This window comes from Anser brachyrhynchus (assembly GCF_964034855.1).
Source record: "Anser brachyrhynchus genome assembly, chromosome: 21".
Classification (NCBI taxonomy): Eukaryota; Metazoa; Chordata; class Aves; order Anseriformes; family Anatidae; genus Anser; species Anser brachyrhynchus.
This window is the reverse complement of record NC_137714.1, coordinates 4947330-4963808: the sequence shown is the minus strand read 5'-3', so window position 1 is coordinate 4963808 and position 16479 is coordinate 4947330. Positions and strand designations below refer to the sequence as shown.

At 40.3% G+C, this 16479-nt stretch overlaps 1 protein-coding gene across 1 annotated transcript in view; it reads right to left on the bottom strand.

Annotated features, from left to right (window-relative positions):
* The window catches only part of CTNNBIP1 (catenin beta interacting protein 1), a 92142-nt gene extending 81176 nt beyond the window's left edge, over positions 1-10966 (bottom strand). Inside the window, exon 1 of the mRNA XM_080563709.1 lies at positions 10721-10966. The gene's annotated coding sequence lies outside the window, so the exon portion shown is untranslated. The remainder of the gene's footprint in view (positions 1-10720) is intronic.
* Positions 10967-16479: the final 5513 nt, after the last annotated feature.

Here is a 16479-nt window from a genome sequence, read left to right as displayed (position 1 = left end):
AATTTCTAAATTACTGACGCCCCCACCCTTTAAAAAAAAGAGAAAGAACCTAAGATAATTTCACATCCCAACAGAAAAAAACATTTGAAAAATGAACGTTGGTAAATTTTGCATAAATCGAACTATTTAAGCACCTCACTTCATTTTAAAGGCGTGCTTATTTAACGCAACAAAAAGCAACGTGAGCTTTTGTTCCTTCCAATTCCATATTTCCCCCAACACTGGAGATCTCCTACTGCTGCCGTTGTGAACATCGCCATTTTACTGGTATTGGAAAAAAGGTGAAATGAAGCAGTTTGCACAGCCTAAATTGAGGGGAAAAAAGGCAGTAAACTGTCAGTAAACGTTAGTAATATTTTACATATTCAGTCTTAATAATTTAGGGTACTTACAGCAGCCACCTGGTGAGCTTTTTAAAATGTAGGTTACAGCCGACTACCTCTTTAATGCATTATATCATTTCTAGTTATAGCCAAAAGAAATCCAATAGGAGCTAGGGTTTTTTTTCCTTGAATCTGGCAGGTTCTGTTCAAGGCAGCTAAAAACCTCAATTAATGGGATAGGATTATAAAAGCTCAGATAAGAAGTTAGGGTGAATAAGACCGACCACTGCAGCTTTCATTTGCACTACACAAATTGAGTTAACAGCCAGCGTGAAGAGGTCCCTTTAACTCTGTGATATCATTATCCAAGGTTAAGCTATTAGCCTCCACAGCTGTACTATTGAGTACTTCAGTGGTTAAAATATGGTCATACTGGGAAACTTGTAAGCGCAAGGGGACGCTGCACCTTTAAGCCTTGTTAATTTTCAAATGACATTTTTCAGAGAACAGCTTGAGCCCTAAAAACCTTCCAAGCTGGAGCCTAAAACCTGAAGTCAGGAACCAGAGTCTGCAAAATCCTGCTACAAATTTTCCTCTAATTCAATCTGACTCATGACCTTCAGTCACAGGCAGCTGGAGGCTGGATTAATTCCCATCTCCAGAGGGACATGACAATGGAGAATTCGTAACAGCTACCTATTTATAGGTGAACAGTAAGAACTGAAATATTTAACGTGCATTTTTCATCTTATTGTTTTATGTTAAGTATAATCTTCTATACGATTATTGAATCTGAATCCCAGATTTTAGTCAATTTACTCAATTTAGTCCCAGTCAGCTGGAACTCCAGTGGTAGGTTCACATCTTTTAAACATTAGATTTAAATTTTGAACACAACAGTACAGTCCTCCCTCTTCAAGAGGGATGGGAAACAACCCAAACCACTGCCACTTAGACATGAAAAACTACAAAAACAGGCAGTTGTGTTTTTTTTTCCTCTCCCCCCAGTGCTGGATCACCCTCCAGAGCTTCAGAAAGCACTTCAATAGTGGTAATGAAGTGCATTGAGAAAAGCTCCCCAATTTAATAAAGCAGTTCTTCCATCAACGTTCAAGCTACAATCCTAGCTTTATAATCACAATTTTTATGAAAATGATGCTTGTCTCCTGACCTTCAGGCACACACAAACTAGGTTTATATTTTTTGGTGTACCACAGCAGCAAGCTTTATAACAGAAGACATCTATCATGCCTCATATAGTTAAAAGAGGCAGTACAGATTTCTAGGCAGTTCACGTCAGTCGTCTTGAAGCCTCTGAAATTAAACGTAGTAACATCAACACAACTGTAAATAAGATTTTAATTTCATGTATGTATTCACACTTCAAAAAGAAATGTCAAAAAAAATCTTTTAAAAGTTACAAAACTTAACTACAGCAGTTCATCCTCAAATTTTATCCCAAGCCAAAGAAACAACTAAAGAAATATTACAATACTTTACTTTAGTCAAGATGATCTTCAACAGATGAACTGAAGAGCGCTGCTCTTGTCCCGATCGCTAGCACCTTTCACATAGGCTCACGCACCTATTTATAACAAAGCTACAAATCTTCTAAACAGGAAATTAGGTCATAATGATAGATAGCCAATAATTTTAACTACCAGGTATCTCTCACAAAAGAATTAGGGCTGTAAAACAAGTGCCACACGTGCCTCAAGACAAAACAATGCTTTCTATGGATCTCTTTGTAAATTCTAAATATTCTAGGTTTTGGGAAACAAAAAACCAAGCTTCCAGCATGTGAACATACGAGACAACTTGTGGTGCCTCTTTTGTTCTAAAGAAACTAGCTTTATTTGCGTAGTTTGATTTTCTCTTGAATCAAACTAGCGAAAAAAATGAGCATCAGAAGTAACAATTTTATCAATACCCTACAGGAATTAAATTATTTTCTGTATCTCTCTCCCATTTTCCGTAGTTGGCGTGCTACACACATCAGACAAATACATATCCGTACAACATCTCCCTCAATGAAGTATCATATTTTGGGGCTATTAATTATGGTCACCAATGACAGACTCTTGCAGCACACGTCTATCCCATGTTCATTTCAGGAACTGACCCAAGGGGCAATACACAACATGCACAAAGAAGATCAAGGCCAGCAATTGTGGTCACATCATCTTCTTGTAAACTCAGCTTTATGACCGAAGTCATGCTTTCAAAGAAGCTCTGCAAGAAGTAGTAACACTGAACTTGCAAACTTCTGAAGACTTACAGATCATTACCTGTAAAACTGGGTTTTCCTGGAGACTGCCATTAATATTACAGAAACCAAACTCAACAGGCTACAAAAAAAAAAAACTTAATTCATAGGGCATAAAGACCTTACACTATAAACACTAATAAACAATTAGTTGACTGGAGAAGCAAGAAATCGGTTCAGTCTTCCTAATGACCCTAAAAAAAGCCTACTGTGCCTACATTGTGCTCCCCTGCAACAAAATACAATGTCAAAATTGATGCAAGTAGGTATGAATGCCCTAGGTAGGATGTTTTTTCTGAATTCCTCGGTAATTCTCAAGTGGCTTGAAATGGAACATGAAACGCATGAACAATCACACATTCAGAATTACCAGGCAGCACTAATGGAAAAACACTTCAGCATCTGCTATGTTTCCAGCCAGCTTCAATACTGTATTTGCGTTCAGATTTTTAAATTAAACTGCTCTGTTAACCTCTGGCTAGTACAAAAATTTGCAGCCTCAATCTTTGTTAGCAAAAAGGCAAGTGACACTGCTAACAGATCACAAACCCATACAGAACAGTCTAAAGCCAGAACACGCAAAATGCCAGTAAGTATCTGCAAGCAGTTAAACTAACAATAACATTTAATTTTAATTTACAAGCATGCCCCCCCAAAATAGAAGTACCACGTTTGGAGGCAAGCTGCCTGTGGTCTAGCAACCAACTTCTCAGCAGCTTAAGCACACAGCATTGTTATATTTAACCAGAAATGGCAGACATCACAAGCAATGCCTACTGCAAAGGATTTCTCTCCACTATCCCACTTGCTGAAGCACCATTATATTTATAGGCAGTACTTTGGTACTCATCAGCATAGTATCTTTCTACAGATGCCTAGCATATTAGGGATAGCTTTCAATTTAAAACATGACTTATGTTGCCCTGTAATTTGTACTGACATCTGAACACCATTAATGCCAGATCATATGCATTTAACACTGAAAATACCTACAGCTCTTTTATAAGAGAGATTATGGCTAACTAGATTTTTTGTAAGCAATTAAAACGTGAGCTGTTATTAGGTTGCTATTTAGCATTTTAATGTTTTGCAATACTGTATCAAAGTACAGTGTTAGAATCAAGGACACTTTCAGATTAATAGCTGTTGACTACCAAAATTGCCTAACCATTGGATATAACAACATGTAATATTGTTCTGGCCTCACACATCAATAACATTTGCTGGAAAAGAGTTACAAATAAACCCCTTATGACACCAACTTATCTTGCCCCTTCAGAGAAAAAAAAAAAATGAACACCATAACCCTTTTGCATCCCTTTCTGCATGGATGCGCTGCATAAGCAAAGAAGCCAAATGCTTTCAGTTTTGAACCTTCATAGTTCAGGTTTTCAAACCCTTTGGAGTGGTATTTCATTAATACTTCTTGCTCAAACTAAGACTTAATGGCTATTTGTCTAATACAAATGTTTCTGATCCACCTTTTTTCCCCTGACCCCAGCACAGAACCTCTGTCTCCTCAGTGATCTGGTAGCATCTTTATTATTGGATGATATGGCCAAGAGACCCTTCTTGCTCCCCTAGGACCTTCATAAAAGAATACTCATTGAAAAGTTTCTTGGTAATGTTTGATAAATTGGTCTAAATGGCTGTTCTAATCACATCTACAGAAGTATACCAGTTCGCCTACTTCCTGAAGGATCTATTAAAAAAGCAAAACAAAAGGATTTTTGTTAGTCTCTTTAGGTCAACAGAGAGAAAGATAAATACTCTCTTTAATTGATAAGTTTTTTATGTTCACAAACTTGATACAAATTCCTAGTTACAACCCAATTTCACTGCAGATGTTTTGCTATCTATGGTTTTTGGTAAAGAGGAATTACAAGGAAGGAACTCTTGCCTTCAAGAGACTTCCTATTTCTCAGGAACAGGGATGCAATTTCCTTCCTCCCTAGCCACAATTTTGTATGTAAAGGTAATTATATTAGCCCTGAACTGTGAAATAATCCTGTATGAGGTCATTGTTTGACAGCAGAAATCACTCTTTAGCACTACCCTACAAACACACACACAGGCTGGAGAGAAGTAAATACTGACTACAGGAGCTTTAGGCGTTATATGAAGTCCCAGTCAGTGCTGGACCGGCCAACGTCAGAGTCCCAAGACAACAGGAAGAATCACAGGCTAAGGCAAGATCGAGGACACTCACGTGTTAAAGGCAACCAACCTGAGATTCATGGAAAACTGGAAGCAGAACTGCCTGGCAGGTTCGATTTATTCAAGGATTAACAGTAACAAAGCTAAATACTTAAAACTGATTGTTTCAAGATCTCGTAAATACGTAGAGTTCAGTACATCTACAGGATAAATGTCACTCCTTCCACTAAGAACGGGAGAATCATAAAGATGCAATAAAATACATTTTGATTAATCAAACTCCAATATATACGAATTATAACAAAAGGTCTTAGCTCAGAGACCATTAACAACAACATTCAAGACAAGGCAGATTCTTCTGCAAGTTAAAAGCACCATGAGATCTCACACTGCTTCAGAAAGCTTCCCCGAGGAAGATGCTGCATGCAATAGCCACCTAATTTAAGGCAGATTGAGAAAAGAGAATTACTGAAGCTGAAGGCAGATTTTTACACTTTCCAAACTGTTAGTACAATTACAGTACATCTTTATTAACATCAACCAAAGGAAGGAGCTTGTAGCGGTTATATCAAAAATCACAGCTATTAAGAACAATGAAATAGATATATTAAAAACAAAGTGCCAAAACTATATTTCCTCACATACAAGCACTATTACACATATGGAATCTTACCTAAGGTTTAAAACATCTTTTGTAAGAGCTAGTGAACTAAATCATGGCAGTAAAGCATGAGAAACTTGTTGCAAAAAGGTTTATGTGATTTGTGAAAGATGTATTTTGCAGTCTTCTGGAGCTGCTAAATAAAGTTTCAGTGATAACAGTTCTGTTTAAAAAAAAAAAAAGACATTTCTGACCTCTGGAGTTAAGCAAACCCTTTCACGAATTCCACATAAACCAATGAGTATGATTTGGCACCTACATACATTCCTGGAAAAAAAAAGAGCTAAGCAGACGTGAATGCTCCTATTTTTCTCAATTTGGCATCAACTCTTAAAGTTAATTATATTTTAAGTGTGTTATTGCTGATTATTTCTGCATAAACATTCAGTTACCATGTTTATCTTGAAGTTTGGTACTGCATCCCCAGACTGACTGAGCAAGCCACCAGGACACAATGAAATTACCAGCATTCCATATAAGATCCAGCACAAAGTTAGCAATCTATTTAAATGAGTATGGTAACAGACATCAGAGGTGACCAGAACCACACTATCCCCTTCTCATTTCTACAAAAAGCCTCTATCAGTAATTTTACTTGAAACTGTTTCAGCCTTCATGCTGCCACTCTAAATAAAGTCTGTAGCAAAAACTTAGGTCACGCTTCCTTTAAGCGCACATGGGTGCCTGTACACGTACACTTAGTTAAAGCTCAATCAAATTAATTAAAAGCTCCTCACTGACTTCAGTGTGCACTGAATCAAGACCTGGATGAGTTCACAGGCAAAACAATTACACTTAATTAAACATCACAACATTGTTGCGAATTAGTCAACTCATTTTTACAGAAGGATAAACTGAGTCAGAAAGTTTCAGAGCTTGGTCATGGCCATAAACAGAGCTGATTACTTCAGTTGCTTCCATATTTGCTAGTTATCCTCATAATATATTGAGAAAATAGACATTCCAAAACCAGATAAATGTTTGGTCTAAATACTTGCAGGAAACAGAACATCCCGAGTCAAGTGCAGCGTTATACAAACCTATCGGCTGCATTTCTGTTCCCTGATCAATGGTTGTTACAAGTCAGTCACAGGAGTTCCACAAGTCCAAGTAGAATTTTTTGGTTCCCCCTCTGCAGCATTTTATCTACACGTGTTTTTTTCTTTGTTTGTTTTAATGCTCAAATAGCATAACAACACACACAAAAAAAAATCACAATTACCAACAAAAAATACGCTTGCGGATTTGATATTCTGTAAAACCCCCAAAACACTTAGTGAAGAAGTATGATTACACCTCCTTTCTTCACAGTGACACTTAACCTATGTATGAGCACTGTAATGTTCTATCAAATCAACAATAGTGAGCAGAAACAAGCAATTCCCCTTCCTCATTTTTAAGGAATATGTGTTACATAATGTTTCCCCAACACTGAGTCTGAAAACAAATTCCAGAGTCAGAAGAGTATTCTCCTTTTTCAATCATCGATTGAAGATTTTCAGTTATTTTTCTGATCTTTGGTTTCTTCTCACCTATTAACTTTCCGTAGTTTTACTCATTCTGGTCTTTTTTTCTTTTGAAAAAGCTCGTGGTCAGGCCATGGCTCTTTAAAAGGAAAAAAGAACCGTAAGTCTCACCTATTATTAGAGACAGAACATCATCATGAACAGTAACAGAATGCTTTGCTTTTTTCTAACTGAAGTCAAGTTTGTTGGTACAAAGTTTTTATTAAATGTAAAACATATTTATTATTTCTCCCATGTACTTACAAGCAAGACCATTAGACTACCATCATTTCTTAGGGTGTGGAGTGGGTGACAGAATGCTTTCATTATACTAATTTACATTTTTGTGTACATCAGCGTCAAAATATTAACATCTTCTGGGACTATTCACCTACTTGTATACTTGCAAGAGCTTTCTTGAAATTAAATTAATGAATACCATTAATTTGGCAGCAAATCAGAACACTCAAACTAAAAACAAAAACTCTAATACTTGTGATACAAAGAGTTATTTCAAACTAAAATTTACAAAGAGGCATCACAAATAAGAGTTAAACCATCTAAGCAGAAACCGTACATAACACGGAAGACAAAAAATATTTACGGACATACCTTCAGAAAGAATCTTACAAGATATGATGGATTTTAGTTAATCTATTGGAAAAACATGCAGGACTAACTGCTTTTTAAAGAGGGCTCAATCAAAACTGTTATGTGCTAAGATTTCTTTGCTGTTCTTGACACGTTTGTTGTTACAAACCAAAATTTATTTTTGGCTGAATTTCCTACCGTACCATTTCTGAAGTACCATTTTGAACAGTAATAGTTTAAATAAAGAACATGATTGACTGGCTGCATCATCACTGTTAAAATATCTGGAAACCTAGCAGAAAGTCATTTACTCTCACTGTCTGAAAACTGAATTATAACCACCCTCTTGCTATACACTTAGGTCAACTCCCATAATGTAAATATTTGGCATATTTCTTGGGATTACAATTTTTACAATTAGAAACACTAACATCAGGTCCAGTCACTTCAGCATTATGTACACACGGGTACCGGTATAGCTATGACAGCTGCTACTACCTTTGCTGCATTTCAGCAGGAAATCCAATCTGATGACAGCTTGCAATAAAAGGAAATGCAGCTTTGCATCCACACGCATGGAAATATTTCTGAAGATACCTAATCCTTCCTTTTTGAAAAAAACTCTACTGGAAGTTTCGCCATGCATATTCAACAGCAGCTTCCAAAAGCCTCTTGTTTCTCCGTACACACTCCACTTTGGTGCATTTTTGACACCTAAAACTAGGTCAGATGCTCAGGATGCTTTGTAGTTAACAACAAACTTACAAACTGAAATATTTAGTAAAATCACAAGTGTACACATTAGTTATTGACAAACATTCTGGAAAGAAAAAAAAATCAAATTAAACTAATACAAATAGGTATCTTTACACAAGCAGTTTTCTAAGCAAATCATCAATCTTGAACATTAGTCACACCTTACCAAACACATGCAGTTGTTCAGTTTATTTCCTTGTGTGCAACTGCAGACTAATTTTTAGCAATAGATGTGTATCAGTCAACGTTTGCGATTACAAAATTTTGTTTCAGTTCAGTTGTGTTTGTTAGAAAATAACAAATTGTTTTGGAAACCTCTCTTCTCTTGCAAAGCAACTGTACTGAGACACCAGGATGGTAGAGAGGGAAGAACTTCATAGTACTACAGACTTCCCACTAAACTGGGATTCGTAACTTCCTTTTTGCGCTCCTCTATTCCCTAACATTATTGTTATATGTTTATTGAAAGGTACTAGTATTAACCAGTTCGTGTTAAGATGATAGAGGCTTCAATTCGTATCGCAAGGAAAGAAATAACCCTCTTTGCCTACACACCTACAGTGCTTGTGCAATAAATAGAGCTCCTATACACAACCGCAAACAGGCATCCAAGCAAGTAACAACCGTGGTATATCTGATATGTATTTATTACGCTATCAGGCTCTGGGAAGATTTTCCTGATGAAGAATTCAGTGTCTTCCCGTTTGGCTGTCAAAGATGACAGAAAGCCTTCATGTCCTGTAAGACTTTCCCTAATCTCTGCTGCAATGTTTAAAATGAATTGAACCAAAGACATTGCTTTGAAGCAGTTTTAGGTAAGCCATAATAACGCTTCAGCCAATCCACTATCAGTTAACTTGTTAAAAATGGCCTTGCTCTTTCATTTGCTTAATCCTACAGGCTTCCGCGCAGATTTCCGCTCTTACCATGCACCACATAAAGTAAGAGAGCACGCAAAGCAGCTTAGCAGCAACTTTAAATTGTACTGAAGAAGATGCCAATTTCTACCAAGGGGCAAGAATTACGGTATAAGAGATGATGCTTTTCCAGCTAGTGCCAAAGCGAAGCAACTCCAGTGTATCTGAAGTACACCTGCCACTATTTGCTATCTGTATTTATTTTTCAAGGCAAACAGTAACTTTTAGATTAATAAGAAAATAAGCCTGCATTTACAAAAGATGCAATACTTGAGCTTTCTGTACGTCTCTTCACTTTGAAGGCCTCTACTTCTAAAACAAACTTCTTTAGGCATAAACTTTAGCCTCACTCTTCACCATTTACACGATGTTTCTCTTTCAGAAGGCTACTTCACATCACACATGATGTCCACAAGTATCAAGGGCAAAAGAAGTTGACAGCTTGCAAATTCAGTGACCAACAAAAACTAAACAGAAAATCTGGATGTTGTAAATTTATTGAAAAGTGATGTTCCCAAAATTCTCACGAGAGATGGCTATCGCCATACCGGAGGTAAGTCTGGTCAGAAAACTAAACAAGTAAACCTAACTCGCCTCCAGTGTCTGGTTTGTTAGTGTTTTTTTTTTTTAACCATCACATCTGCAGAATGTCTCGCTCTCATCCCACAAAGCATCAAAGCTTACTTTGTTAAACGTACCAGGATGAGGAACGGTCAAATAAAAGATGATATACAACAGACCAAAACATCCCCTTCTTGAGGAAGAGAGAAAGCAAACGCAAGTCTGCAAGTCAAACGTTCGCTGATGCAGCGCATCTGGACGTTGAGCAGAAGCTACCATCAGCTCTCAGCTGCTTCTAGAGCACAATTTGTATTCTGATTTAGAAGCGATGCTGCTCGTGGATCTAAGAGAGACCAAACTATGGTGAGCCTGCGGATGCTGTCCATTTTTACGCCAAGTAGAAAGTTACGGAGCGCTGCTTCGGATGCTCCAGAAGACGTCTAATAGGCGAAGACATCTAACGAATTAAACACCGGCCGAGGCGAGGTGTTTGCACGGAGGTTGCCTGCGCTTCACCGTGGCTCGGACGCCGCAAGCACCGCAGCCTTTGGGAAGCAAAGGGCGGCTGCCTGCTGCCGTGCGGCCCACGGGCGGGCCACCTGCCCCAGCGCACCTGGAGCACCGGGACGAGCGGACCCCCGGCTGGCGGCCCGAAACGCGGCCATTTCGGGGCCGGGACCCCGAAGCCGGCCGCCCCGTGACGATGCCAGGAGGCGAAGCGGGCACCTCCCGTACCTGCACCGGGCCTGGCGGCCGCCGCCTCCGCAGGTGGCCGGGCCCCGGGGCGGGGAGGAGGAGGAGGAGGAAGGAGAGGAGGAAGAGGAGGAAGAAAAGGAAGGAAAGGACAAGACGGAGCCGGAGGCCCGGGGCTGCGGCCCCTCACCGGGCACGGCGGGAGGCCCGGGGCCGCGGGGCGCCTCCCTGCCCGCCCCGACGCCTTTGTTCCCGGCCGGGCGCCGCGCACAAAGGGCGGCCGCGCTCACCTGCGGGCGGGGCCGGGCCGGCCCCGGTGCTCCTGCGGGCGGCAGCGAGGCGAGAGCGGAGCGGAGCCGTGCGGTGCCGTGCGGCCGCCTCCTCCCGTCGTGACTCACCGCGGCGGCCCGGGGAAGGAGGGCGGGGACGGGGGCGGCGAGGGAGGCGCCTGGGCGGCTCCGGGGGAGGGACCCGCCGCGGCCCCGGGCCCAGGGCAGCGGCGGCGCCGCAGGCAGCACCCGAGAGCCGGCCGGCAGGAAGGGGCGGGGCGGCGCGGCAGGGGGCGGGGCCACAGCGCCCGGGGGCGGGGCCACAGCACCCGGGGGCGTGGTCACGGCGGGTAGGGGCGGGGCTACGGAGGGAGGGAGGCGTGGTGTTGCCGGAGAGGGGCGTGGCTCCGCAGGGTAGGGGCGTGGCGTGCTGGGAGGGGGCGGGGCTTCGCGCGAGGGGGCGTGGCCTCGGATGGGGTAGGGGCGGGGCCTACCTGCCCTTGGGACCCGCCCCCGAAATGCGTCGCCAGGAGCGCACCGCTGGCCTGTGAGCTGCGCAGGGCGACTGTGGGAGTGCCGGGGTAAATAAATCCCCGGGATGTTAAGGCACCTACGTAGCCGGATAAAAGCGTGCTAAGAACATTAAATTCTGCAAAGCAGGAGTTGGGCTCGATGGTCCCTGGGGGTCCCTTCCGGCTCGGGCTGTTCTATGGTGCTATGAAACGTCAGCAGGTTCTGTGAAAAGTCATAAACTCAAGCTAATCCACCAGGAGTTATCTTCCAACAACCTTCTCTGACAGCCTCCATCCGGGCCAGACATCCGTTCACCTGCCCAACCACTCGTTACCGTGACTCTCCGAATCAACCCGATCTCAGGTGCTGAGGGCGCAGCCCGTCCCCGCTGCAGACCGAAGCCGAGTAAAAGCACGGTGAACACAGAGAAATCAAGGCAGAATCCGCTCCTGCTGTCACTAACCCACGTTGTGGCTTCCCACTGAGGCTAACAGTAACATCACGTACCTGTAATAGTCGTTGTGGGGTCAGCAAGATAAAGGGCTTTGTGTGCTAAGTGCTGTTTAGTAACAGGCACGTGTTTTCTACTTGCTATTTAACTTAATTGCATAAAAATAGTCACAGTAATGAAATAGGTGGCACTTCCTTTAACAGCTTGCTACTTAATGACATCAAAGCCCGATGCCACTGAAATCCATACCCCACTGCCAGTTAATGAAGGTCTTAACATGAAAGCCTATGCAAAGAGCAAAACCAAGCTGTTGACAGGAACAGGAATGGTGCAAATACGTTGAGATCTGAGATCACTAGCATATACCCACAGCACAGCAGGCAGTAATGATTATTAATTATTTAAGGAAAGAACATAAGAGCGCCAGCATAAGCTGAAAAAAAAATATGCAGAAGCATCGCTCTGGGATCCTCCAGTTGGATTACTGTTAATTAGCACAGGATATGAGTCTCAGGAAAATTTCCAAAAGCATCTTATGCCAGTAGGACCGTACAATTAAGCAATTGTCTGCACCCTTGCAATAGTATAAGTTTTTTTCCTGATAGCATCATGGGCAACAAACCATTCACAACTAAGTACTGTATAGCTCTCCTGTCCTAGTTTAGCTGGGCGACAGCACAACAGTATTATACAATCATATGTCACAAAATTTAACATCCCAGATTTATTTAGAAAGATTTTTGCGGACCAAGATACTAGAAGGCTTCCTAAACCTTTGGGAAATTTTATATTTATTTTCTTAAAACAATAGAGTATAAACCAGGTTTTGACCCACCTTAGTTTATCACCACCAACCTTACTCAGTTATGCTATCAAGTAAGGTGACAACTTTCTGTTGTAACAGCCACTTTTAGTGTCAAAGGACATGCTGCATGCTCAAGAGACTAAAACTAACCCTAATTCTAACAGTAAACCTAACCCTAATTATGACCCTAAGCCAACACCTACGTCACCAATTTCTCCCATCAAAAAGTGCTCCCAATGGAAGCCTCTGGGTAGACCTGAACTCCCTTGGGGAGCCTTTACACAACCCCACACACAACAGGACTCTGTGCTTTCTCGCTCTCCAAACCCTAACAACCCTAACATTAACCCTAACAACCCTAACCCTAATTACAACCCTAAGGCAACACATACATCGCCGATTTCTCCCATCAAAAAGTGCTCACAATGGAAGCCTTTTTGTAGACCTGTGTGACATAAGGTTTTGTTTTTGCAGAGGAAAATTCCAGTGATCTTGCATATTCAAAAGTGATTGAACAGTGAGGTCTATGTTAAGCAGAAAAGGGGAAGGTCGCACTGTCCCCAAAAAAGGAGGATAGATAAGAAAAACAAGATGAGAAGTTTGATATCAGTAAAATAAAAAATCACGAGCCCCTGTGGTCATGAGACAGGAAGGGAAAAAAAGAAAAAGGAGAAAGTAATGGTTGGTCATACAAAATTGTACATATATGTAGTAAAAAGCATTGAGTAGCTCGTGAACCCGTAGTACTCAGCCAATGTGGAAACATAAGGAATCAAGAGTTGGGTAATAGGGAAGATAAGGTTATGCTGTGCTCTCCTGCTTGCAGGATGCCCACCATTGCAATAAAAATGCTACGCCTGAGCCTGTGTTATTGGCTACAGATTGTTTCTCACAATTAGAATTTGATTTTAAGGTTCTAATTAAGAAATCTGCTATTAAATCTATCATTAATACAGTAAAATATATTAAATTACAGTACACATTTCAGTGCATGATACAGCAATACATATAGTTATATTCACTAACATTTTGTCTTTTAAGATCTTGTTTCAGAGACTACTTATTCCGAAATGTCTTTATTTATCCTGGACACGTAGTGTCAGATACTTTAGGCTCGCCTCTTCAGATGCTCTGAACATCAGCAGCTCCCATATGATTGAGGTGGAAGCTTGGATGTTTAAAAGTCACGGGAGAGAAATCTTGGGCAACAGAAAATTCACTAACTGTCCCTCCCTCAGGTGTAAAAACTCTATGAAGTCAAAAACCAAACAAACAAACCAACCAAACCCACCCCATAGCAATGCAAGGTGTCACATTTTCCACAACTCCTGAAGAAAAACTCTGCTATGAGCACTCCTATTCCTCTCTTGCAGGTAGCTCAGCAGAGAGAATTGATATAAGAGTTGACTTCCCTACCAGAAAAGACTTACCAGAACTCAGTGAGGATGATTTTAAAACGATGGATGTGGGGAAAACAAAAGATGCCTGCAGGCTGACTTTCAGATCTTTACAACGTAAAAACTGTATTTGTCCTTACAGAGGCCACACTGGAAACAAAAATAAATGGTTATATTTTAATTTGGCTACCTTTTCAGCCACTAATGATACAGCCTTAAATACCCTGGTCAATAGGGTATCACTAATACAGGCTTCAGAGTCATTAATACAAAATTCTCTGTCAAAATGAACTTGATTTTAACAGGTAAGTTAACATGGCAAATTATAAATAAGGGGTTTCCTAAGAAATCTTGTATTTTTCCTTTAATACAAAGGTAACTTGCTACTTTTCCATTCAAGATCAAAGAAGGGAAATAATACAAGGAGACAAAAAACAGAAGAAACAGACAGCATCTGAAGCTTCCATTTTCTAACACCTCTTATTTCAGCTCAGTACAGTCACTAGATTCACCCTATAGAGAAAAACAATTAGATAAAGGAGCTTATATGTGGCCAAAAAGAACTCTGGGCAACTTTGCTGATGCGTTTAAAGCTACTGTACTTTATATTTTGTATTTCAGAAGCAAAATGGTAAACAAAAAACAAAGCACTTTTAATCTTCAAAGCAATGCATGATCAATGACAACTTCACAGCACTTGAGAGTCAAGTATCACAATCTGTATTTTATTCTGGAAAAAAAAAAGTGTAGACAATAAGTGATCTGCCTGAGTCTAATGGTGAACCAGGGATGGAACTCAAACATCACAAGCTGGTATGTTAAACTGCAAAACTAGACATACATGTAGAATCTGTTCTTTTGTTAGCGGTTTTTATTTGAGCAAATGATTATTATGATAAATGGAATATGGCATTTTTTATCCAGCCCCTGTAGAAACATTAGAGATACTGGTGGAGGTAATTCCCAGGATTATTTGGCAAAACCTTTAGCATAGCACACCAATTAATCTTCTATGCCTCTGAAATTAATCTAACCACTTCAAGTAGGTTAGCTTAAATAAATGTCTGCTAGGGCCAACATATAAATAGGTTCGTATTGGCAACAGATTCCTTGGTTAAATTACATTTGTAGTCAAGTTATTCTGCAGGAAATATCCAGCCTCTGGGTTAGAGCTATGCTTTCTGACCCGTCATGGCTGTGAGAAGGGAAGTCTGGCCTGGCATACAGAATCTTTCAATAACATTGATCATTAATCTCAGTCTCATCTTGTCCATCTAAATCACAAGAGATCTTTTCAAGAGCAGAAGGAGCACAACACTAAGAAGATATTCAGTCAGAAATCATTTTAATAGGAATTTTACAACTGCCTGCAGTACAGAAAACTTGAAAAAAATCCCAAAGTATTTGCAAATCAATAAAAAAGTTTCTCCCGGAAATGTACACACCTCTCTAAAACTGCAAGGAAAAAGATTTGCAAGTTATTGTAGAGTAAACTTACTGTGATCTGTTGGAGTGAGAGATTTAATTTACATACTAATGCTGCAAGCAGTTTGGGAGGGGGAGAAGAGTTACTTAGCACCAGTAATGAGCAGAAAGAAAAAGAAGGCAGCAACAGTCCCCATGGACTGTTTTGTTTTCAATAATTTCAGACTGTCTAATAAAGCCTTTAATAAGCTGCTCTCAGCTATAAAGCTGCAGTCAGCCTTTGTCAGAGCAGATAATACTGTCCCAGACAGGAAAATAGTTCTGATAGAATGCACAAAAGACCCTGTCTAAATAAAAGCTCCTCAAAAAACAGAAATGAGAAAAAAATCCATTAGTTAAATGAATGAATTATGCTGTCTATACTATATAGCCTTTCATTTCTAAAAGACTAGAATTCAAAAGGTTAACTACTAAAGCAAAATCATTCTAAAAAAAACATTATCTGGTTTACTCCAATCCTAGTTTACAATTAGACAAACTTGCTTATTTACAGTGCAGTTATGCCTTATAAATGCAATCTACATTACAACTGATCATGTTAATTTTCTGCTTCTAGTCTATGTTAACCACCTATCCTCTAAGTGACTATTATGTGACAGACATTAACATCACAGTGGACTATTTACATTTAAGACTATTTTTACTCCACTCGGTTTAATGGCTGTTCTCAATGAAGCCCGGATCTTGCTATAAAAGCCTAAGATACACACACAGTAGGTAAAACACTGACATTGCACTATGTTAAGCACAGGATTCCTCAAAACAGTCAGTCACCTTCATTGCTGACAAATGCAACAGTGCTGACAACTCCCCTGTTGCCAAAAACAGCCATGCCATCAAGAACTGGTACTAAATCTACTCAACGTTTGGGTTTAAAAGTTGGTTTCTAAACCATTATCAATTCTAAAATAATTTGGTAGCATCCTTACTTTTGGTACCTGAATTTCTTATTTTTTTTATAACCCGAAGCACTAGCAAGATGGAATCTAGATATTTTTTTCCCTAGGAGTTCTTTCCAGTGTTATTGCCATTCTTTTCTTTCTAGCAACAAAGTTACTGTGACAGGAGTTACTACATTTTACAGAGCAGCAGCAAAAAGATAAATGTAATTCAACAACAATTCAGGAAA